Source organism: Triturus cristatus, chromosome 1_1 (assembly GCF_964204655.1).
Source record: "Triturus cristatus chromosome 1_1, aTriCri1.1, whole genome shotgun sequence".
Taxonomy (NCBI): Eukaryota; Metazoa; Chordata; class Amphibia; order Caudata; family Salamandridae; genus Triturus; species Triturus cristatus.
This window is the reverse complement of record NC_140579.1, coordinates 413,179,958-413,206,221: the sequence shown is the minus strand read 5'-3', so window position 1 is coordinate 413,206,221 and position 26,264 is coordinate 413,179,958. Positions and strand designations below refer to the sequence as shown.

At 54.7% G+C, this 26,264-nt stretch overlaps 1 pseudogene; it reads right to left on the bottom strand.

Moving 5' to 3' along the window:
- Positions 1 to 26,264, bottom strand: part of LOC146870331 (cytochrome P450 2G1-like) — a 920,765-nt pseudogene that overhangs the window by 45,603 nt on the left and 848,898 nt on the right.

Genomic DNA, 26,264 nt, shown 5'->3' with positions numbered 1-26,264 from the left:
ACTAACTCACATGAACAAGCCAATGGCCATTCAAAGACCGGCTAACTGTGTGTGCCCAGGAAGCTGGCCTGAGGTGACAGAGGGTGACAAATAGAGGGAGGGAGAGGGGGAATGAGAGGGAAGGAGACAGAGGGGGACACAGGGAGACAGACAGACAGACGGAGGGAGTAGGGTGACAGAGGGAGACCGACAGAGGGAGGAGGGTGACAGAGGGAGGGAGGAAGGGAGACACAGGGAGACTAAATCACCCTTGGGTGGTGTGGCCATGTCCACTCGTCAGCCGGTGGACTGTGTGCATGCAGACAAGGTCTGGCAGTGCCTCAACCCCCCCCTACCGTAGATGAAGACCGGTCCATGTGTCAATCTGTGCACGAGTCCATCCGTGGTGCAGGCACAGACCTAACCACACACCCAGTATACCCACCCACTGTGTCGGTAAGAACCCTGTCACAAATGCTTCAGTCCCCTACCTGCATCATCAAATTGCCTTGGCAAAACACCATTTGGCCACGTACAGTGCAACACGTAAGGCGCATCTGCATGGCTCGCTACGCCCGCACACCACACTGCTGACTGTGTACCCAAATAGATGCATCAACTAAGATTGTGTCACACATGCGTAAAGCCCTGACAGCTGTGGCCAAGGGACATACCCATGCACAAGTGCACTGTGAGAGGAATGCAAGACACATCCAACTACCCAGAGGAAGAGTGCCAAATCAGAAATGCATGAAACATGGATGCCACATGTAACACTGTTAACATTGTATCTCTCACACACAGGTCAACGTCGTCGATCACCCCCCAACACTGGGGGGGGAAGTCTCACAGGACCAGGCTCTGCGGGATGAGGACCCCACCGCCAGCGACGACTCTCACCACTCCGTGGATGACCCAGACCAACCTGGCCCCTCTGGTGTCCAACCACCTGCAGCACCTGCGTCAGGTACAACTGTGCCAACCACCACCCCCATTGCTGCCACATCCCAGGAGACGTCGAGGAGCCCTGCCCGCACACGACCACCCAGCCAGTCTGCCCAGGAGGGACACGGTCCTCCGGGCACCCAGGAGGAGGCAGGCGGCAACGCAGATGCCATCCCTCAGGGGTCCCGGAGACCCGATGCGCCCACAATGGCAGGCCAGGTGCACGTGGGCAGGGGTGGCGGGAGTGGAGGGCGGCGGAGGCGCGAACCTGACCAGGGAGCTCAGGACCCGGTAGTGTCCCAGGTCAGCAACATCCTGGATACATACCGGCGTGACACCAGGGGCATGGACCAGATTGCGTCCACCCTCAATGACATCAAGGGGACCCTCGAGGAGATGAAGACCCTGCAGGCCCAGCAACATGCCTGTCAACTGCAACACCAAGGAAGGATGGAGGATAGACAGGCTGAGCTCGTGGCGGTGCAAACCCAAATGACCGGTGTACTCCGTCGGATTGCCGACAACATGGGCAACCCTCCCTGTGGCACCAGGCGAAGGCCATTACCAGACACAGGGAGGGATCAGGAGGAGGAGGATTCATCCGACGGAGCGTCACAGACATCGTCACGGCCTGCTTCCGAGGGTCCCCGCAGGAAGGTGGGTCGTCCACGAAAAAGACTGTGAGAGTCAGCAGAACATCACCATCTCCCAGGTCACCTGGCCTGGCACCTGGCCCTCTGGCCCAATAGCAGCACATGACATTCTCTGCCACATGGACTTGCTGGTCACTGTCTGACCTATGTTGACGAAGACTGTGGCATGGACTCTGATAATTTGCTAGGGCAAGGATACCAACTCCCCCAGTGAACTTTGGATTCTACACTCCCGCAGTGCACCTCTTGTCATCCCCACAAACCCGTACCCCACCACAAATAAAATAATCACAATTACAAGATGATGCCGTGATTCTGCATTATTACAATACATGTGTGTGTCGTAAAGTCAAAGCATGCCTGATCTCAGAATTAACTCCAACCATCCAAACCGTGGGGTCTCAGTCTTGCCCAGGACACACATGGGTCCCAATGTATCATCTGATACAGACATGGAGTACCATACTCACCTGTGCTGGGCCCAACCAGCTGAGTGCTTCCCGCACAACTGTGGCTACAGACACATTTAGGGGAGCAACAGTCATGCGCAGAGGTCAGGGATCATGTGGAGTGACCTGGCTTGCCGCTCCCAGGTATGTATAGACATGTGTCCCTACCATGTCCTGCATGCTTGCGTCAGGCGGATGTTGAGAATGGTGGCTAGGCCAAGGTTGGATGCATGGAGATGCCAGAATGCAGTTTTGGATCACAGTGCCACATGGTTGTGTTGGGGTTGTGGGCTGCATCATGAGTGTGGGCGTGGATCGCGAATGTCATCCTGCAGCTGGCTGTGAATCATTCCCCCCATCCCGTTTGGACGTTGATGTGGCCTGGTTGCCCGATGCAGTAGCAAAGCTGTGCAGATGCACTCCGGATATGGACAAGTATCATGGGAGTTGTAAGGCACATGTCCGTAGACTGCAGGGTAGGATTAGACACGGATGCTGTAGTTGCCCTGGGGGATGGTCTCTCTTGCCTTGAGGTGGATGGAACTGTGCATCTTGTGCATAATACAGATTCCAATCCCTGACAAACCGCTAGCATCTTGCTACTCTACACATACACACATATGCACCACCTCTGAAAACTATGCCAGACATGCCGCATGCACAGTGGCAACAGGCCACCATTGACAGAGAAGAGGCACCTTGGAGACAGAGGGACAAATTTATTAGTCATGTGTGTTGGAATGACAATGATACTCTGTCAACACATACACAGGTCATGTGGATGGACATGGGGGAGCAACACTGGCACCCCCCATTGCAACACAGATGCTGGTATTCCATTGAACTGGCACACAAGTGACGGATAACAGCTAAACACCCCCTGCTGCCACGGAGAGGCTGCTATACACCATTGAGGCCCTGATGGGGCAATCACACACCATGTCAACCCGGTGCAACCTGTATGTTTCCGAGGCCAGTGTTACACACATTGATGGCCTCATCACAATCCCCAATCCCCTGACACATGACAGTCACCAAGTCTGACGATGGCTCCAGGTGAGGCCTGCCCCATGTCATGTTCCCCATGTAGGATCCACATGTATGCAAATTGACCACACATGAACCGGAGAAGTGCACACAGACTACAAACAATTTACACACCAAAAACGCCGTGAGGCATCCCTTACCCTAAGGAGATTTCAAAACTTGCCCGTGCATGTGACGCAGAATCAGCACATGTTGCTGTGTTCATGAGGAGTAGCAGGAGCACAACAATGCCACCAGCAGACAGCATGCCCATGGACCTGTGGAAGAGAGACACACAAGGAGTCAGCCCAAAGGAGCACATCCGCAAGCATGTACTCAACACGTATCATCTTGTCAACATGACAGGTGACAATGATGACTCTCGGACAACATCCTTCCATTGCGCCATCACTCGAGTGACACTTCAATACACACCACTGACTCACTTGGCAGACATGCAGATGGACACACACATTGCAACACATGCCACACACGGCCCAATGCGTGCACACTCAGACACTGGAACTCACCACTAAGCAAAGAAGTCGCGTATGAGCCGACTCCGCATGTCCTCCAAAGCCTCCTCCTCCTCCACATCACTTGCCCCGTCACCAAGCCCTTCATCCTCCACGGGTGGATGGTCCTGGTCATCTTGATCCAGTATGAGTGGAACAGCTTCCTCCACTGCCATGTTGTGCAGCATGCAGCAGACGATGATGATCTTGCACACCTTCACCGGGGCATATGGGAGTGCTCCGCCGGTCTTGTGGAGGCACCGGAATCGGCTCTTCAGAAGTCCAAACGTCCTCTCAATGACTCTCCTGGTCCGCCCATGGGCGTTGTTGTAGCGGTGCTCGGCAGCCGTGCTGGGGTTGCGGACAGGCGTCATCAGCCATGGCATGTTGGGATAGCCAGCGTCCCCTACAAGGAAACATCATGGACAGAAGTGTGTCAGCACAGGCAGTGAGATTGGAAGATGACGCCAAACACTGAACTGCCAGAGTCTACCCACCAACAATACATGCTCGCTCGTTCCGCAGCTGCTGCATCATTTCAGGCAGCCTGCTACACCTCATGATGAAGGCATCGTGTGCTGATCCTGGAAAGCGAACACAGACATGTGAAATCACCATGTTGGACAGACACACCACAAGGGCATTAATGGAGTGATAATGTTTGCGATTCCTATACACCACCTCCTGTGCCTGTGGTGGTACCAACGCAACATGTGTCCCATCTATGGACCCAATGACATGGGGCATCCCTCCCAGGGCATAGAACTCACGCTTGACACCTGTCAACTGCTCACGAATTGGGAATTTAATGTACTCATCCAGGTGAACCAACATAGCCTCTAAGAAATCATGCAGAACACGGCTGAACATCGTCTGGGACATGCCCCCGACGTCAGCAATGGTATGTTGGAACGTACCCGTGGCAAGGAAATGTAGGGCTGCCATCACCTTCAACTTGGGTGTCAGTGCACTGGGATACCTGTGGCGCGGGAGGAGGTGTGCTTCCAGCCGGCCAGTCAACTCATCAATCAACCGTTGGCTGAATCTGTAGCGGCGTATACAGTCCCGTTCATGCAGGGCAGCCAGGTCTGGCATACGTCGAGGGAGAGGGGGAGCCCTGCAGTGAAATGGAAGGAACATCGATGAGTGAGCACTGTACGACGACATTGTCAATGCACTGAGCACATGTTAAACAGCCAATACACAAAAGCCACATTCAGAGTCAGGTCTGTGCCACATTTCCTGGACACGTACGCCAGGCAGGTGACACTCCTACCAAGGGACAGCCACTAACGGAGTGGGGCAAGCTCACGATGACATGGCATGAGACTAGCTGTGGGCCAGTGTAAGTGAACATGCACACGCATCACAGGATTCACGGACATCCACACATGTGCAGAAGTAGGATGCGTATGGTACAGACAGGTTGGTGTATGCGATATGCACTGGTCACATGTTATAGGAAAAGGACAGGCCACACACATTGCCTTGGAGGAGTACATGTCGAGACAGAACATACATGCATTGAGAGCATGTGGATATGTACTTGTTTTGTAACTCCGTGTAGTTGCATACATACACACCTCATGGCAGATCACATATGTGGGCTGGTGTGCGGAACAGTGTGCCATGGCCATCTACACACACACACATGTTGGTAGCAGCAACTGCTGATGCATTGGACCACACACATACAGCAAAATCATGGAAACACATGCCACACACATGACATGGTTGCAGCGTGCAACGCAGCCATTCACATGCCATGTGTAATATTCCGTCTACCTGGCATCAGGGGACAGGTGCGGGTGTCCGTGACTGGGACATGCAAGTGACTCATGGCTCTACTAGTGTGTACGACATGCACACATGTCAAAGGAGTGGAGGGTATGTGTGGCACAATGCGCACCATCACACACGACATGTGTACACAGCTCATCGTACATATGCTTTGCCCACACCTCAGGGGTAATGTGACACATCACATCCTGACACACCTGTGTCACACACATGTGGTATTGCACAGACAATGCATTGGTGTCCACCTTTGGCAAAATCTGACACTCCATTCCTGTCTGTGTGCCGCCTGTCACCACTGACAGGTGTGGAACGCACCGTACATACGCTCTGAGGGCGTGTATAGGGTCCCTGGGCCAACATGGGCGCTGGCGTATGCGTACGCCACAGTAGTACGGACCGGACAAGCGCTTGTACGGTCCGGATCACAACATGGGCGCTGGTGTATGCGTACGCCACAGTAGTACGGACCGGACAAGCGCTTGTACGGTCCGGATCACAACATGGGCGCTGGCGTATGCGTACGCCACAGTAGTACGGACCGGACAAGCGCTTGTACGGTCCGGATCACAACATGGGCGCTGGTGTATGCGTACGCCACAGTAGTACGGACCGGACAAGCGCTTGTACGGTCCAGGTCACAACATGGGCGCTGGTGTATGCGTACGCCACAGTAGTACAGACCGGTCAAGCGCTTGTACGGTCCGGATCACAACATGGGCGCTGGTGTATGCGTACGCCACAGTAGTACGGACCGGACAAGCGCTTGTACGGTCCGGATCACAACATGGGCGCTGGTGTATGCGTACGCCACAGTAGTACGGACCGGACAAGCGCTTGTACGGTCCGGATCACAACATGGGCGCTGGTGTATGCGTACGCCACAGTAGTACGGACCGGACAAGCGCTTGTACGGTCCGGATCACAACATGGGTGCTGGTGTATGCGTACGCCACAGTAGTACGGACCGTACAAGCGCTTGTCCGGTCCGTACTACTGAGGCGTACGCAGACGCCAGCGCCCATGTTGTGATCCGGACCGTACAAGCGCTTGTCCGGTCCGTACTACTGAGGCGTACGCATACGCCAGCGCCCATGTTGTGATCCGGACCGTACAAGCGCTTGTCCGGTCCGTACTACTGTGGCGTACGCATACGCCAGCGCCCATGTTGTGATCCGGACCGTACAAGCGCTTGTCCGGACCGTATCACTGCTTTTGGGGTGCCCTAGGGCGTGGAACGCACCGTACCTGTGTGTACATGTATGAAAACACGTAGGGGACACATGAGGGACAAGTATAAGGGCCTAAATGCATGATGGTTGCCATGGAGACCGAGTTTGATTTTGAATTTGAGCACCAGGTGCCCAGCAGAAGTCAGTTTGCAAGAATCTACATTGTTGCAAAGTGGATGTCGACTTGACATCATCATCAAAACTGAAACCATGCAAAGCCACACACTGGGGTAGGTTTGAAGGGATTGGATGAAACGTAGGATGCAAATGTGACTGACCAATCAATCTGTACTCCTGTACATGAACAGGCCAGCCAGGCAGATATAAGCCAGCCAGGTCCCATGAGAGAGCACTTGCCTGCACATCCATTCATCCATGACCACTGCTGCTGATAGTGATTCCTCTGGCACCATGTCCAGGAATGTGGAGAGGTCACAGCCATTCACCCAGGAGGAGAACCTTGCCCTGATAGATGTGATCCTCCCACAGTACCAGAGCCTGTATGGTCGACCAGGGGTTCAGGTGAGTGCAGACTCCACTAGCTTAGACTGTGCCCCTTTTGTGTGACAGTGACTTCTGGCATTGTGTCCATGTGTGACAGACATGCACTGGTGTTTAGAGTGGGTCCAAGGGTGTGGAAGGCCTCATGTCACCCATGCAGTGCATGCTGTGTTTCCTGTGTGCACTCCTCACTTGCATAGTGCCTACTGTGACAATGATTGCATGGTGCATGCCACATACTGCCGGGCTACTCCTCCTGGGGATGTTGTTTCCACAGTCCTGATGTGATCCTGTGTTCCCCCCAAGTATGACAGGTGACAGTACCCATGGATGTGTGTTTGTTCAGTGTACCTGTGCTGTGAGTGTCCAAAGGCCGTGTTCGTCCCCTGCACATTGGTGTGTGTGTAAGTCCCCTGTCATGTGGGTGAGTGCATTTGGGGAGTGTTGCACACAAGCTGCATGAGGGATGGATATAGGCTGCCCATCCGATGTGAGCAGGGAGCAGTGCTGTGTGCATGCCGTGCTGAGCCAGCCCCACACCTGTGACACCCCCCGTCTACTGGCACATGGGCAGAGTGAGGTGTGTACCCGCAGTTGGCAATGCCATGTGATTGTCCTGTGCCTGTGTGTGTCTGTGTACTCTGCTGAGGTAGCATCAGTGTGCTGGGGCAGGTGACTGCTTTGAGGTGCTGTACATAATCCTGGTGTAGCCTGTGAGGCACAGTGTGATCCCTGGTCAGTGAGTGTGTGGTACCCCTCATGCCACCCGTGTACTTTCAATGGCACGTAGTGCATTTGGCCTTCCACAGTGGATTATGTCCCTATGACAAAGGTGCAATGAGTTGCATGCATACCATGGCCTGTTCATGAAGTGGATTGTTCTATATGTGTGTCTCTGTGTCTTTGCTCATGTGGATTAATGTATTCTCACTTTTGCATCCTCACAGGTAGGCACCATTGCCAAGGGGGAGATCTGGAGGACAGCCGTCAGTGCCGTGAGGGCTACAGAGGGTCGGATGCGGGGCCTGTCTCAGGTGAGGAAACGCTGGCAGGACATCCGGTGCTGGACGAGGAGGATTGCACGGGTCCTGCTGGGGGACTCACCTGAGAGCCGTAAGAACCGTGGGCGCCGTCGTCTGACCCACATCCAGAAGCGTGTGCTGGCGGTGGTCTTCCCCGATATGGACAGGCGCCTACAGGAGAAGCAGCAGCAGGAAGGGGGTAGGTACATGTGTGTCAGTTGTGTGTCCCCAGCCAATGTAAGTGCGCAGTTGCATGGATACACTGCCAGGGTTTGATTGTGCAGTGCGTCAACTTCTCCCCAAAGTAGCCCAGTGCTGTTCTCACTCCCTCCCTTCCCCTCCTTGCCATGTGTTCCCTGGTCTGTCTGCAGCCACTCTTGCACAAGGTTATTTAGGCAGTCAGTTTATGCAGGTGCCCCATGCTAGCAGCATCATGTGTGGGGGTGATGTGTCACAGGTCTGGGGACCTTGCGTGTGCCCTGGCCAATTTCAGTCATTGTGGTGTCCATGTCACTTGGCACTGATTGTGAATCACCACATAGGGGTGTGTCTCCAAAATGTACAGCCTTCCAGCATGCATGTCCAATTGTGTGCCCTCTGACATGATGTGCCTGAGTGGGAGGCCTGCTAAGTGCAGGGACGGTTGCTTAATTTGCAGTCATGTCCATCCAGGACCATGGAGGAGTGTGGGCACTACTGTGCCCTGGGGCACCTCTTCCTAGGTATCATGTGCGTCATCCAACAATATGGCAATTCAATGTGTCTTCGCCATGGGTTGGGCAGGGTGGCATTGTACCCTGGGCTCAACTGTTAGGACCTGCAGGTTGCTACATGTGTCCACTGTACAGTGGGACCCATTTTGCTTGTGCATACTCACAGTGGGCATTACCTGTGTGTGTTGTTAAGACAATCTGATGATGTTTGCCTGTCAATGATGTGTGGACAGGCGCACCAGGGGCAGTGTGTGTACAGTCATGAATTAGTGGAGGCCATGTGTTTCATCCCAGAGTAAGAGGTGTACATACTTTCTCCGTCTCAATGAGATTGTCTCAGGTGTGGGTGGTTTGTGCGGACAAGGCCTACATGTCAGAAGCTTCATCCTCCTTGCTGGGTGTGGCCTGTGTGTGATGTTTGACTGGACATACGCTCAAGGTGCATTGACCCAGTCATGTTTGGCATGGTTTCATGTATTGCCTTTGCAGCATGTGGCAATGGATTTGATTCCTGCTCATCCCTTTTTGACGACGCAGTGTGGTGCAGATGCTGTGCACATTTGTCCCCAGAGGCTGGCTCCTCTGTAAAAATTTAGGTGCAGTGATTTGCTGTTGTGTCATGCTCTCCATTGTGTCCCAGTGGCATGGTGGGTCGACAAACTGTGTGTTCCATGGCCTACATGTGTACATTGTTTTGTAGGTGTTACTCCTGTTGCTTTTCAGGCTATGCAATGTGACCTATGTATATTTGACTCATGTGACATATGTGTACAGGTGTCTGATTATCTCCTGTCTCTTCACCTTGCCCACAGCATCGCCGGGGGACACGGAAGGAGACACTAGCACGGACCGGGAGGAGGGATTGAGCACCAGTGCCAGCAGTGCTGTCCTGTCTGGCACATGGAGTGGCACGGAGGCCGAAGGGAGTGAGGCAGAGGACCTGTCGACTGCCAACACAGACTATGACGCAGACGGGTCCGAGGCTGAGCTCCCAGAGGTGGCGGAGTCTGCCCCCCCAGCTGATGGCAGCCCTCCACATCCCCCCGCCACCTCAGTTTCCATCACCGGCCTCCCACCTGCTCGTGGCCCTTCCCTCCGTGCTCGGTCCCAACATGTCTCCTTCCTGCCAGGCACCGCACCCCCTGCCCCTGTCACCACTGCTGCGGTGAGTGCGGAGTCTGTGGACATCCTGAGGCAGTTGCAGGTTGGTCAGACTGCGATGCTAAATGTCCTCCATGCCCACACCCAGGTGCTGACCCAGATGGAGGCATACATGGAGGGCATGTCGGCTGCGCAGTCTGACCAACGGCAGTTGCTGAGGTCCATAGACTCCACACTGACTGCAGGACTGGATCTCCTGCAGCGCTGCCTACCCCCCCTACCCCTGCCCCATCCACAATTCCCACTCCTGTGCCTGTCCCACGCACATCCAGACGTCAGCGTGCACGCACCCCACCAGACACAGGCACCACACCACCAGGGAAGTCGAAGCGCACACCTCCTGTCACGCACACACAGGGTGAGGAAGGCACACCCACTGGGTCGGGGGGGAAACGTACAACACGCAGCCACAGTGGGAGTCCGCAGTCCACACAACCCACTCCCTCCAAATCCACTCCCCTTAGCTCTCCTGGCCAACAGTCGGTGACAGCATCATCCATTTCAAGTGTGCCCCCCCACCCCAGGAGAACACCACCCCGCAAGCGGTGGAGGCAGGACCCGGCCAGGGGAGTTGAGTCCCCCACCCTGTCCACACCCTCCCCCAGTGGCGCTGCGACCCATCCCTCTCCCCCCCCCCCTCCTTGGGGCCTGTGGTTCGATTGGGTGCGGGGGAGTAGCTGGGGGACCTTGCCAACGTGTGCAGCGCCATTCTGTCCTCCACCTTTGGCGCTGGCACCCCCCCTGTGGCGGAATCATCCCTCCCTGCACCCACAACACCTACCCTTGCCCATCCTGTCCCTGCGGTGCCTGTTTCCACCCTCCCCCCTGATGCCCCCTCTTCTGTGGATGAAATGGACATGTGAACTGTGCAGGCAAGCTAGGGGACACCCGTCCCGATGTGTACCCCCCCCGGACTTTGCTGCTGGCCTGGCCCATGGCCCTTGTACATAGTGGACATTTTCTCAGAGATATTTTCCTGCTGAATAAAGCATTTTCTTTTGGTTTTGCACACTGATGCTTTCCTGGACTTGCTGTTGGTGCTGGTGCTCCCTGAGTTGGGGTGGTGATAATGTGTTAGGGGTCTGTGAAATGTTGGAGTGTGCTGCTCATGGGGTGTACCCTGCCATCTGTGTGCCATCACAGAGGTCTCTGCCAATGGTATTTGGTCATGTTTGCTCTCACTGTATGGTGACATTGTCCCAAGGTATGTTCCATCCTCTGTGGAGCCGGCCATTTTCCCTGCAGGGTGTCTCCCATATGCTTTGCTGTGCTGTGTCTACATTTCCTGGATGTGTGAGGGTTGCCTTTCAATATGGCCATGCTGGCTCAGCGATGGCTCCACCTGCATCTGGGGTATCACCCTTGTTGGTCACTGAACTTGTTGATGGGGTATATTGTCATATGTCTGGGCACTGCTGGGGGACTCTGCACCCACCCCTCCTGTCTCTGGGCACTGCTGGGAGGACTCTGCACCCACCCCTCCTGTCTCTGGGCACTGCTGGGAGTGATAGGCACCCACCCCTCCTGCGTCTGGGCACTGCTGGGGGACTCTGCACCCACCCCTCCTGCGTCTGGGCACTGCTGGGAGGACTCTGCACTCACCCCTCCTGTCTCTGGGCACTGCTGGGGGACTCTGCACCCACCCCTCCTGTGTCTGGGCACTGCCGGGAGTGATAGACACCCACCCCTCCTGTGTCTGGGCACTGCTGGGAGTGATAGGCACCCACCCCTCCTGTGTCTGGGCACTGCTGGGAGTGTTAGGCACCCACCCCTCCTGTCTCAGGGCACTGCTGGGAGTGTTAGGCACCCACCCCTCCTGTCTCTGGGCACTGCTGGGGGACTCTGCACCCACCCCTCCTGTGTCTGGGCACTGCTGGGAGTGATAGGCACCCACCCCTCCTGTGTCTGGGCACTGCTGGGAGTGATAGGCACCCACCCCTCCTGTCTCAGGGCACTGCTGGGGGACTCTGCACCCACCCCTCCTGTCTCTGGGCACTGCTGGGAGGACTCTGCACCCACCCCTCCTGTCTCAGGGCACTGCTGGGAGTGTTAGGCACCCACCCCTCCTGTCTCTGGGCACTGCTGGGGGACTCTGCACCCACCCCTCCTGCGTCTTGGCACTGCTGGGAGGACTCTGCACCCACCCCTCCTGTCTCTGGGCACTGCTGGGAGGACTCTGCACCCACCCCTCCTGTCTCAGGGCACTGCTGGGAGTGATAGACACCCACACCTCCTGTGTCTGGGCACTGCTGGGAGTGATAGGCACCCACCCCTCCTGTCTCTGGGCACTGCTGGAAGTGTTAGGCACCCACCCCTCTTGTCTCTGGGCACTGCTGGGGGACTCTGCACCCACCCCTCCTGTCTCAGGGCACTGCTGGGAGTGATAGACACCCACCCCTCCTGTGTCTGGGCACTGCTGGGAGTGATAGGCACCCACCCCTCCTGTGTCTGGGCACTGCTGGGAGTGTTAGGCACCCACCCCTCCTGTCTCAGGGCACTGCTGGGAGTGTTAGGCACCCACCCCTCCTGTCTCTGGGCACTGCTGGGGGACTCTGCACCCACCCCTCCTGTGTCTGGGCACTGCTGGGAGTGATATGCACCCACCGCTCCTGTGTCTGGGCACTGCTGGGGGGACTCTGCACCCACCTCTCCTATTTCACAATATGTACGCTCATGACATACACGGGTGTGGGTTCGCTCCTTGCATACGCGGGTGGGGGTACGTGTCGTACATACACTGCTGGGGTGGTGGATGGGTGCGTACATACACGGGTGGGGGTTCGGGGCGTACATACAATGCTGGGGTGGGGGTTCGAGGCGTACATACACGGGTGGGGGTTCGGGGCGTACATACACGGGTGGGGGTTCGGTGCGTACATACACGGGTGGGGGTTTGGGGCGTACATACAATGCTGGGGTGGGGGTTTGGGGGCGTACATACACGGGTGGGGGTTCGGTGCGTACATACATGGGTGGGGGTTCGGGGCGTACATACACGGGTGGTGGTTGGGTGCGTACATACACGGGTGGGGGTTCGGGGCGTACATACACGGGTGGGGGTTCGGTGCGTACATACACGGGTGGGGGTTCGGGGCGTACATACAATGCTGGGGTGGGGGTTCGGGGCGTACATACACGGGTGGGGGTTCGGTGCGTACATAAACGGGTGGGGGTTCGGGGCATACATACAATGCTGGGGTGGGGGTTCGGGGCATACATACACGGGTGGTGGTTCGGTGCGTACATACACGGGTGGGTGTTCGGGGCGTACATACACGGGTGGTGGTTGGGTGCGTACATACACGGGTGGGGGTTCGGGGCGTACATACACGGGTGGGGGTTCGGTGCATACATACACGGGTGGGGGTTCGGGGCGTACATACAATGCTGGGGTGGGGGTTCAGGGCGTACATACACGGGTGGGGGTTCGGGGCGTACATACAATGCTGGGGTGGGGGTTCGAGGCGTACATACACGGGTGGGAGTTCGGGGCGTACATACACTGCTTGGGTGGTGGTTGGGTGCGTACATACACGGGTGGGGGTTCGGGGCGTACATACAATGCTGGGGTGGGGGTTCGGGGCGTACATACACGGGTGGGGGTTCGGTGCGTACATACACGGTTGGGGGTTCGGGGCGTACATACAATGCTGGGGTGGGGGTTCGGGGCGTACATACACGGGTGGGGGTTCGGTGCGTACATACACGGGTGGGGGTTCGGGGCGTACATACACGGGTGGTGGTTGGGTGTGTACATACACGGGTGGGGGTTCGGGGCGTACATACACGGGTGGGGGTTCGGTGCGTACATACACGGGTGGGGGTTCGGGGTGTACATACAATGCTGGGGTGGGGGTTCGGGGCGTACATACACGGGTGGGGGTTCGGGGCGTACATACATGGGTGGTGGTTGGGTGCGTACATACACGGGTGGGGGTTCGGGGCGTACATACAATGCTGGGGTGGGGGTTCGAGGCGTACATACACGGGTGGGGGTTCGGGGCGTACATACACTGCTGGGGTGGTGGTTGGGTGCGTACATACACGGGTGGGGGTTCGGTGCGTACATACACGGGTGGGGGTTCGGGGCGTACATCCAATGCTGGGGTGGGGGTTCGGGGCGTACATACACGGGTGGGGGTTCGGGGCGTACATACAATGCTGGGGTGGGGGTTCTGGGCGTACATACACGGGTGGGGGTTCGGGGCGTACATACACTGCTGGGGTGGGGGTACGGTCCGTACATACCCGTACCCACGCTCTGCATGCCTGGGTACGGCCCGTACCCATGCCTTTGGTGGGTGGGTACGGTGCGTCCCCCCATTGTTGCGGTGCCGTGGGGTCCGCACCGTACACAGTCCTTGGGGGCGTGGCTACGGGTCATACCACGCGTACCCCTACATGACCCCAGCAATGCTGGTACGAGCCGTACCCAGGCATTTCTGACGTGGGTACGGGCCGTACCGCCATTGTTGTAGTGACGTTGGGGGACGCGTGGTACGTTCCGTACCCACGCTCTTGCGGCCTGGGTAGGGTACGTACCGGTTCGCGTGCCATCCACTTCCGCTGTGGCGGACGCATGCGTTGCTGGCCACGCCCCCACCCCCTGGAGGTGACCAGGCCCTGATGGTCAGGTATGGCCAGCCCATGTATGATTTGGTACCATGTGTTGGTGTTGTGTGTCCTGCCCCTGCCCCCCCCTTTGCCCCTGGTTGTTGTGCTGACCTTCTGCGGCGTCTGCGTCGGTTCCTGTACGCCAGGTGGACTGCTAGGAGGGCAGGGATGGCACGTAGGGTCGGGTCCACGTCTGTTCGTCGCGTCCAGCTGCTCCTTGCGTGTGTCGTCCTGATTTCCCGGCAGTTTTTGGCAGCCGGTAAATATATTCCGTGCGAGATGACTTTGGTTCGAATCGTACTTCCTGGTTCGTGAAACGTAGGCTGGATGCGTACCGACGTCAGGTCGGCGCTTTTCCGGATCGGAATAGTGTTTCGAATCTGTTCGGTGGGTGTTTTGTTCGATTCGAACGGAAATGGTGTTTCCGTCCGAATCGTACTTGCTTTTTCGGATGGATTTCGCACCGGGTACGAGTCGGACGGAGAAAAGGCTCTGTCCAACGGTTCGTAGCCGCTTTTTACCGGATCGGAATTGGCACCTTTGTCTTAAGGACACTAGTGGTCCAACCAACAGTAATTACACCAAATCCAGCTCCTACACAGAGCTCAGGTACTAAAATTACTCCACAAACATTACACACGATAAAGGGCAAAGTGCCCACAAAACGTGAACAAATTCATTTCTGGGTAGCTCAGAAAATATCCCAGTTAGAAGCAGTATTCCCAAATACCACACCATTTGAAAAACACGGAGGGGCCGATTCCGATTCCGGCGGCAAAACAAACCGACCGACACGGACCTGGACTGAATACCGACCCACACGGACCAGCGCTGTACGACCCGTGCAGTATGATGCAACGCGAGTGAATTACAACCGACATGTACGGAATACAAGCCGTACGACCGAGCCGGAGGGAAAATAGTGATCCGGCTGGAAAACCGACGCGATTTTCACCGACCGACACAAACCCGGAATCAACCCGACCGACCCGTACCCGCGATGTACGATTAGCGCAGTACGGTGCAATGCAAGTAAAACTAGACCGACTCGCACAGAGACTAAGCCGCACGATCGACACGCACAGAGAACCGGGCACACAAGCAATAGAGACAGCCGTGAACGACGTGTACCAAACACAGAAGACAGGTAGCGTGAACGAGGAGGAGAAGCCCGCACGAGACAACAGCAGCGTCCGTTTCCGTCACATGAACGTCTCCTTCATGCCTACAAAACACAAAGGAAAAAACACAAAAAAGGACCAAACAAGCAATGACTAAGCCAATAAATACCCTAAAAAAATTAATTGGACAAAGACACACCCACAACTCCAACTATATAAAGGACTACAATCACTACCATCATCCCTTGCAAACAGGAGACACAGCCAGCAGCAAACACCAGTACACAGCAACCACAGACACACTCACAACTCACCCATCACACAACTCACACACCATCAGCACCTCATACAAAAGGACACACACATACACAGAGCAAAACCAACACCAACCCAACATCACTTGCACCCTCACACACACATCCCCCACCACCACCACTCATCACCATGCCTCCAAAGAAGAATCCAAAGTTCACAGATAGTGAGTTAGAAGGGCTATTAGATGAAATCATCAGAGTAAAGCCACATTTGTTTGGTACATTGGTTCAAAGGACCCCCATCTCACAGAAAACCAAGATGTGGGCGAGGATTGTGGACAAGGTGAACGCACAAGCACCAACGTTGCGCACAAAGGACAATATCCAGAACCAGTGGTATGACGTGCGCAGGAGGGTCAAGAAACTCATCGAGAAAGATCACGCCTTGAGTCAGCGCACCGGCGGTGGCCCTCCTGCCAAACCAGTCTACTTCAGGACCTGGGAGGAGAAGGTGCGGGACATCCTACCACCAGAGAGCGTCCATGGCCTAACAGACATCCCAGAGACTGGTGAGTACACAAACAACATACCCAAGATTGTGTGGCAAGGCGACGGTGAAACCATGCACCCCAAGCAAAGCTACACTAACCAATAGATAATCAACCCAAGATGTGTATGCCAGTCACACAAACACAATACCTGCCATCTCATAGTGACTGGGGACTGTGTGATGACATGCACCAACCTACAAACAAATAGCGCAAGCCAGTGGCACTAAGCCAAATACACCTAGCCAGACAGTTTGCCACCACAAACACACCACCTCACAGTGCAGCTGACTGTCAGGAAGGAATAGTGGGGATGCAGGTGAAGTGAGTGTAGACAAAATCATGATGGGGCCTGTAGTCACAGATAATGCTCCCCCTCCTGATTGGCCCATCAAGACCCCTCTGAAACATGCCCACATCACAGGGAGTGGAAAATGACTGACAAGATGGCTGACACTGGCTCCTGCTGTGGGGAGCACAAGGCCCTGCTAGGGCTTGTGTGCAAATCAGAAGCAGGACACCACTGACTGACATCCTGAAAGACAACTTGCACGCCCTACAATGGAAGCACGTTTCATGATGGGAAGGAGGACTGACAGCCCTGACCATACTAATCAGCATGGGGAGACCCCCCACCCAACACAAATGCTACACAACTCACCGGGTACAATGCATTGACACACACCTCATTGAAATCTCAGTAAAAGATACCCCATACTGGGTGCTGCTGTGTGAAGCACAGGGGCTCACTTGGGACTTGTTGCCAAACAAACACCAGGATTTCATATTCAGCCATCATGCCATTGATGTCACACCCCCTCACAGGGAAGCAGAGTCAAGAGGGAGGAAGCATGGGCATGCTGGGAAGGGGGGTGTAGCCAAGAATATGATGGTACTCGCAGTCACAGACAACCTACACCCACCCACATGGCCCTGTAAGATCAACCTGAACCATACTCGCCTCACAGGGAGTGGGAAGGGACTGACAAGATGTCTGTCACTGGGCTCTGTTGTGGGGAGCACAAGGCCATGCTGGGACTGGTAGCCAAACAAACACCAGGATTTCACAGTCAGCCATCTTGCCATTGATGTCACACCCCCTCACAGGGAAGCAGAGTCAAGAGGGAGGAAGCATGGGCATGCTGGGAAGGGGGGTGTAGCCAAGAGTATGATGGGACTCGTAGTCACTCACAACCTACACCCACCCACATGGCCCTGCAAGATCAACCTGAACCATACTCGCCTCACAGGGAGTGGGAAGGGACTGACAAGATGTCTGACACTGGGCTCTGTTGTGGGGAGCACAAGGCCATGCTGGCAAATGGCCAACAACAAGATCAAACTCTGTCTGTGACAAGATGGGAAAAAGCAGTGTACGGGCAGGCATCTGTATGAAAAGTAGAAAATGTCATGTTTGTGAACCAACGATGCATGTAGAAACATAAATCACATTGTGTGTCTCTTCCAAACACAGGTCGTGCTGGGCACCCAGCGCCAAATGACGAGGATACCCAGTCTCAGACTCTGGTGGACACTGAGCATTCTGGTCTGACTCTCTCACTGTCCTCTTCGGATGACGATGACCAACCTGGCCCCTCCGGTGTGAGCCTTCATGCAGCACCAGCAGCAGCAACATCTGCCCCCCCTGTACCCACACCTCCAGCATCTGGACACCGACAGGGCACCCAGCCAACACGGACAGACCAAGGACAATCAACACCCACAGCACAGGGACACAGGACCCCCCGGAAGCTACAGCCAACACCATCAGCAACACCACCCAAGGGGTACCAGTGTCACCAGTGCGTACTGCTGCTGGTCCTGCCCATGTGGAGAGGGGTGCTGGGAGGGGTGGGAGGCACAGGGCACGCCTTGCAGAGGGGTCTGGACTGCATGATGACCCCAACTGGCACGCATCTTAGATGCGTACAAGGATAGCACCGGAGGATTTGGCCAGGTAGTGGGGATCCTCAAGGACATGAACACGAGCAGGTCGCCCACCATGCCCGTATGGAGGCAAAGTGGGATGCCCTAACTGCGGTGCATCGGGACATACTACAATGCCTCTGCCAGATCAACACCAACCTGTCCCCACCCCCCTGTGTGCCCACAACATCTGTTGCAACACCATCTGCCAGCGCCACAGGGAGGGAGGAGGACTCTGCGGAGAGTCCCCTGCACCGCAGAGGCCTGCACATGAGGATCCCCCCCCCGGAAGAAGAGGGGTTGTCTGAAGAAGGACATGTGAGAGGCAGATGTCCCAGCACATCCCCCAGGGTCTCCAAACCTGTTCTGGACAATGTTCTTTGTGCGCAACCCGTTCACCTTGTCCAATCACACACAACTCGCCCACATTGCATGGAGGGTTCATGTTGGGCCAATGTAGCAGATGACTGTGGACTTTACTCTGGACATTTCATCTACCAGCACTTCCAACTCCAATGTGAACTTTGGATTCCCAAACCACTGTACAGCACCCACCATCCTGTGCACTTCACTCACACATGTTTGTAAATAAACTCACCAGTACACCATACTTGCCTCTGTTGTGATTCCAACTTGTCATGTTCAGGGCGAAGTTGATCTGCTACACAACACAGTGCATGCCAAATACTGCAACAATGTGACCAACGTAAGGTGAGTCATGGGGATGTGACACACGTGAGGGAGACACACCACTATGGCAACACAAAACATACTCACCATGGCCATGTTACTCATCACACACAATGATGTTGACCTGAAACACATTGGCATGCACAGACACAACACCAACCCCAGTCAGTGGTAACAAGTCCACAGGTGAGGTAAGCAGATGTCACTCAGATGTGGGAAGACAGACAACGCACATAACAAAGTGTAGCACAGGTTCATTACACATCAGCAACACGTTTATTCCACACTAGCTGCTCGATAATTCTATGTAACAGTGGACACACGCTCACAATGTGTTGGAGAATGGAAGTCCAGGGATGTGTGGTACATCAGTTGATAGGAATTGTCAACTTCCACACTGGTGTTGGCTTCTGGGTGTTGGGGGTCAGTGTTGAACACACAACAGGCAAAGGACCCTGGGAAGGACAGACAAGATACAGTCAAAAGCACAGACGAACAGGCAAGAAATGCAAAACACATGCACAAAACATGTTGCAAAACACCTACACAAACACTAGTTAGCAGTACTACCCTATTGTGGAGTACACACCACCTGAATGGACACATTACAGCACATATCCAGTCAAGTGGCACACAGACACACTCAGACAGCAACAGAGCTGGCTCAACACATTCCAGGCTACCTCCATACATTCACATAACAACACTGGAAACTCACATTCAGGTGAAAAAGTTGTTGATGAGCTGGAGCGGACGTAACCATCATCTTCATCATCACTGGCATCTTGGCCCTGGCCGGGATCCTCCACAGGTGCCGGACGTTGGTCATCGTCATCGTCATCCTGGATGAGAGGTACCTCCTTCTGCACCGCCATGTTGTGTAGCATGCAGCAGACCAGTATTATTTTGCACACCTTTGCAGGCTCCTATGGGAGGGCCCCTCCGGTCTTGTCCAGGCAGTGAAAGCGGCTTTTGAGGAGGCCGAATGTCCGCTCAATCACCCTCCTGCTCCGACCATGTGCCTCATTGTAGCGCAGCTCGGCTGGTGTCAAAGGGTTCCTGAGGGGCGTCAGCAACCACGGCATGTTGGGGTATCCAGAGTCACCTACACACACACAAATGAACAAGTAGCTGAGTTTAGTAGGAGTGTGGAATACAACACTGACAAACACACACAATGAGAAACAGTCAGTACACATCGACAAGCCAGGCATGCTGAGCTGTCATCTGTGACATCAGCGTTGCAATGTGACTACTCCTTATAATGTAGGCATTGTGCGCCGAACCAGGGAACCGTGCACACACGTGTGTGATCAGCATGTCAGCAAGACAGACCACCAGAGCATTGATCGAATGGTAGTGCTTCCTGTTCCGGTATGCCTGCTCATGTGCCTGTGGTGGTATCAGGGAAACATGTGTCCCGTCAATGGATCCAATGACGTTTGGCATCCTCCCCAGTGTATAAAAGGCATCCTTAATTTCAGGGAGTTCATCTTGGCTCGGGAACTTGATATACAGGTCGAGAAATTGCAACATCCCCTCCAAGACATCGCGTAGCACCCGACTAAACATCGTTTGCGACATACCATCAGCAGTAGCAACGGTGTACTGGAAGGTACCGGTAGCAAAGAAGTGCAGGGCTGCCATCACCTTCACCTCTGGGGTCAGTGCTGTAGGGTATGTCCGGCCAGGTAGCAGATGTGGCGCCAACTGCTCCGCCAACTCCTCAATCAGTGGCCTGGTGAAGTGGTACCGTCTGATGCTGTCGCGTTCCTGCATGGTTGAAAGGTCTGGGAACGGACGATGGACAGCTGGTGCCCTGCAGTACAGAGATGCTCAAAGGAAGATTGTCAGTACATCCACCCATGTGGCCATGACCACAATCACTATCACATGCTAGTTCATGACATTATACAATGTACTGAGGTGTGTGCTGTTGTGCATGGACACATATGTCACCTACAAGACCACCACCTCACATCTCAATTCCACATGTCCACATGAGTGCCATGTAGTGCAATGGGCTAATCATCTGGCTGTGTCACCCAACCTATGTGCTGCTGCAATGTTCAAAAAACCCACCCCAGTGACAAATGAGGACTCATGTCTCCCATGCATCACATATCATTGCCATGCAGAAACCCAGGGTCCCTGTATTGCCACATCAACACAGCAATGGACATGGCTTAGCACGTACACACCACAAGGCAAGCGTAAGTCCCATAGGTAGTGGCCACTGTTGTTCCTGCTGGCCATACATGCAAGGTTGATGCATGTACCACATGGATGTGGAGACTGTCACCCATTGGTAACATGTGATCACACACATCTGAGACACAACATGCACACAGACTGTGGGGGCACATCAGTATTGGGGCTACAGGTCTCACTGTGACGTACATGCTATTACCCCCAGAACTCAGGGTGTATGTGACATGTCTTAAACATATCCAACCTTACACTGTGGCCTTCACTCATGCCCATTACTGTCCAATTGCACATCACAGTGGTAATGTGCATAACACACAAAGGACTCTGCCCCCATGTACAAGATAACAGCCTGGGAGTGGCTGCACAAACTGCCAGACAAAAAAACAGCTGTGGCCCCCTCAAACACCCAGGGAACGCAGCCTCACATGCCATGGGACACTGTGTGGCCAATGCCATAGTGTGGCAGGTGTGTGCGGGTGTCCATGGCCAGTATATGTGTGTTGCATCCGTATAATAGTCACACTAATGAGGTCCGACGCGGGTGACAAAGAGCACGCATTGCACGGGTCATGACCGAGCCGTGCGTATGCCTTGTCATTGAATGCAATGAGGTCCGACGCGGGTGACAATGCGTACGCATTGCACGGGTCATGACCGAGCCGTGCGTACACCTTGTCATTGAATGCAATGGGGTCCAACGTGGGTGACAATGCGTACGCATTGCACGGTTCATGACCGAGCCGTGCGTACACCTTGTCATTGAATGCAATGGAGTCTGACGCGGGTGACAATGCGTACGCATTGCACGGGTCATGACTGAGCCGTGCGTATGCCTTGTCATTGAATGCAATGAGGTCCGACACGGGTGACTATCATGCATACGCGTCGGACAGGCATGGTCCGAGACAGGCGTACGCTTTGGCCATTGAATCGTATGGAGACGGGTGCGAGTGTATATTCAAAATACGCGTTACACAGTCAGTTGAACGAGCCGGGTGCACCCATTGGCTCAGGACTGTCATGGAAACGGATGCGGATTCAAAACTTATACGGGTTGTGCGCTGGAAATTCAGTTGGATGCCTACAACAATGTTGCAGTTTCAAGTGTTCCATGAAGGTGAAGATTTGAACGATGCGGAAGGCGTGTATGAGTCGTACTTTTAAATGGATTGGCCAGATTCATAGGATGCAACCGTGTGGACCTATCACTTGGGACACATGGCACAGAGAATGCCTCTGCAGCACAGATATAAGGCTGGCTAGCCCCCAGGGAGCTCACTTGCCTGCACTACATGCTACTGGACCACATCTCTGCTACCACTGCTGCTGTCTCTGCATCCTCTGGCTCCTGCTATGGCACGTACACTGGAGAGGGCCCCAGCCTTCACTGAGGAGGAGAACCAGGCCCTGCTGGACGGGCTCCTTCCAGAGTACGGAAAGCTCTATGGGACACCAGGGGTGCAGGTGAGTGTGCTGTCCACTGCCTTCCTAATTATGCATGTTGTCTGACTAGCAGTACTAGCAGTGTGTACACCAGTGGCAAGCATTCTCACGGACTACTTTCATCCACCAAAGTGTGTAGGTACATGTAATGAATAGTTTTCCTGCTGCTAAAGTGCATTGTTGCAAGCTTAAACTATACAGGCATTGTTAACATGTCAGACATGCATGTGAGTTTTCATCCCCCATGGTTGCACTTCCTGTGTAATTTATTTCCCTTTGTGATCATGACATGTATATCCAATTGTGTGCTGGACAAATGTGGGGCATGTGTGTTAATGTACTTTTCACTTTGTCTTCCTCACAGGTTGATGCCCACCAGAAGCAGGAGATCTGACTGACCATCGCCCGGGCTGTTCGGTCTGTGGGGGTCTACAAGCGCCGCATCCGCAACTGTCAGAAGAGGTGGCAGGACCTTCGGGGCTGGACCTGGAGGATAGCTAGAGTCCAGCTGAAGCTGTCACCTCCACGCAGAGTGGCGGACACCGGACCCTGACTCCCCACATACTCCGGATACTGGCAGTGGTCTTCCCGGACCTGGATAGGCAGCTGAAGGCCAGACAGCAGCAGGAAGGGGGTAAGTCCATGCCTGATCTGTGTACTATGTCTGACATGCAAATAGCAGTCTTTTGTCCGGGTCACACTTCCACATTACGTAGGACTTGTAGTCCCAAAATCAGGTCCCTCATCTGTGTGATGCACCCTCCTCATCTGTTCCACAGGTGTGGCCCCTACAGTCTGTTGCTTGTGTCACTAGGGCACTCTGTCCCTGCAGTCAGCTATGTTTCAGGTACCAGTCAGCATCAGTTCCCGTGACTCTGTTGTGTGTTTCATGGGTCGGTCAATTGTTTACACAATGCCTGAGATCTGACATGTGAACTGTGTGTGCCCTTGAGATGTATACCAATTGCTGGTCTGACTCGCAACATGTTTCGGGGGTATTCAAAACAAAACCATGCAGCAGGGGAATTTTTGGGCTTCAGGAGTATGTATATCAAGTATGTCATAATTGCTTAGCCACCTGACTACTGTCCGGGGCAAAACACTGTTTCACTTAGTCCTGCCCTGTCATGCCCCCTCAAGGGCATTCAGAAACACTCTGTAATTCCACTCCTGTGTATGAAATTGCAGGTTGTGCTTAGTGACATGTCCCCTTAGGTGTCTGCCTCTGTGTCATTAGGGTGTGGCTTGTTGCTACGTACAACTGGGGTGTCCATGATTCAGAGAGTCAGCATGACATCTGCAATGTGACTGTGGGAGACAAGACCTGTGTGACATATAGGTGTGTGATCATCTGACAGCGCACAATGGTGTATGCAACTGTGTCCCTCAAGCAGCTGGGTTACATGCATGGCAGACTGTGATGTGTTAATGTACATGGATTTGTGTTTGCTGAGACTCATATGAATGATTTGCATGATGTGGGGTCTTCTGGGTCCTGGATATGATGTTTGCATGGGATGGGCAAGTGCGCCAGATGAGTCAGATTTACCCCTGAGCTAGGATTGTGAGTCAGTGCATATTGTTGTTGTCTGGATGCCCTGCCCCTGTAACAGGAGACAGTGTTGACTGACTTTCAGGGCATCCCAGTGCCATGGCATTGAACTTGCTATGAGTGAGCCTGCGTTGTGTGCAACATGCACCCCATTGTGGCCTTACCCATCAGGACATGAGAACATCATAGTGTGTGTTGCTGGCATGCATCCCAAGCATGTGAAATGAGTCTCTGCCCATCCCTTCATCCGGACACCTATACTGAGTCAGTCGCAAGAGATGTGCTGTGTGTCTAGTGACATAATCCTACATGTTCACTTGCATGTACAACTAATGAGTGGGTGGTGCATGTTGGCACATTGGTGTGTTAGCATCCAACATGCAACGGACATATGTGTGAAAGTCAAGGAGGGATATGTGTGCCATGGTTGATGTTGAGAATTACATTTGTCTCATCCTAAACAGTGTTGGCACTTTGAGCTGTGTTCAGCTGATGATGCCAGGGCTTGCCCTGTGATGTGATGTACTCACTGTGGTGTGTGCAGTCGGTGCAGGTGACTGATGTTGTTCATTTACTTCCTATTCCTATCCAGATACATCCACAGCCACAGGAGGGGACAGCTCCACGGACCCAGAGGAGCCACAGAGCCTTACAGGGACAGAAGGAGAGGAGTCGGGTGGACCGAGTGGCATGGAGGGCGAGTTGAACCACACAGAAGAGTCGTCAGCACCATCCCCCCAGCTGAAGGACACAGCAGCTCTGAGGATGACTCCCCTGTGGATGCGGGTGCCAGCAGCCACCAAACCCCAGCTACTGAGGCTGTCTCTGCCACCACCACCACCACCACCACCCCCCTCCCATCGGCTCCCATCCCAGAGGTCCCTGTGAGCTCCCGTGTTCGTGTGCATGTCTCCTTTGGGCCAGGCACCGCACCCCCTGCCCCTGTGTCCCCTGCTGCCCTGAGTGAGGAGTCTGTGGACTTACTTCGACAGATCCATGTAGAGCAGACATCGATGCTGAAGGTCCTCCATGCACACACAGGTCTGTTGACACAACTGGTGTCATTAATGGAGGGCATTTCCTCGGGCATGTCTGCCCTACAAAAGACCAACCGGTCCGTGGCCTCTTCCCTGACGGCAGCAGTGTCCCTCCTCCAACAGTCCCACACCCCACCTACCCCTGCACCACCCACGATTCCTAGCACCCTACCTGTCCCAAGCACAGAAACCCCCAAACCAAGGGCTAGACGTGCACACAAGTAAGCGCAGGGGACTGATTCCACACTCACAGGGGCTTGTTTGCTGACACACACACAGTCATCCACAACCACTCCACAGTCCTCTGAGACCTCTCCCTCCCAGCCCCCTTCCCTTGCCTCACCTGCAACCCCATCCCCCCAGAAGCTCTTCCTCTGTGACCTTGGTCTCTTCCCCACCGACCCTGCAGATCCTGATTACAAGGGAAAGAGGAAGTCCCCACACACAGAAGGGAGTGCCCCTCACACCCAGACACTTTCCCCCAGGCACAGTCAGACCGAGACGCCCACCCGCAAGTCCCCCCGGCGCAAGAAGAGCAAGACCCCCCCACGAGCACGCAGCTCCAAGGCAAAGTCTCCGTCCTCCATCCCCCAGGCCACCACTCCAGAGGTTTCCCCGCCACTCCCTGCCCCGGGTTCCCCCACACACAAATACACCATCCCCAAAATGCTAAGGTCATCCCCCCCTAGCACTTGCTCCTCCACAATCCACTCCATCTGACCTGCCCACTCGAGTTGTGCCGGCACCCACCCCATCTGACTTGTGCCCCACAGTTGTGACAGCACCCACCACTTCAGTCAGCTCCACTGCAGTTGCAAGTGTCTCGCCTGCATCCCCCACCTCTTCACTGCCTTCTTCTGCTGCGCCCTGATCCT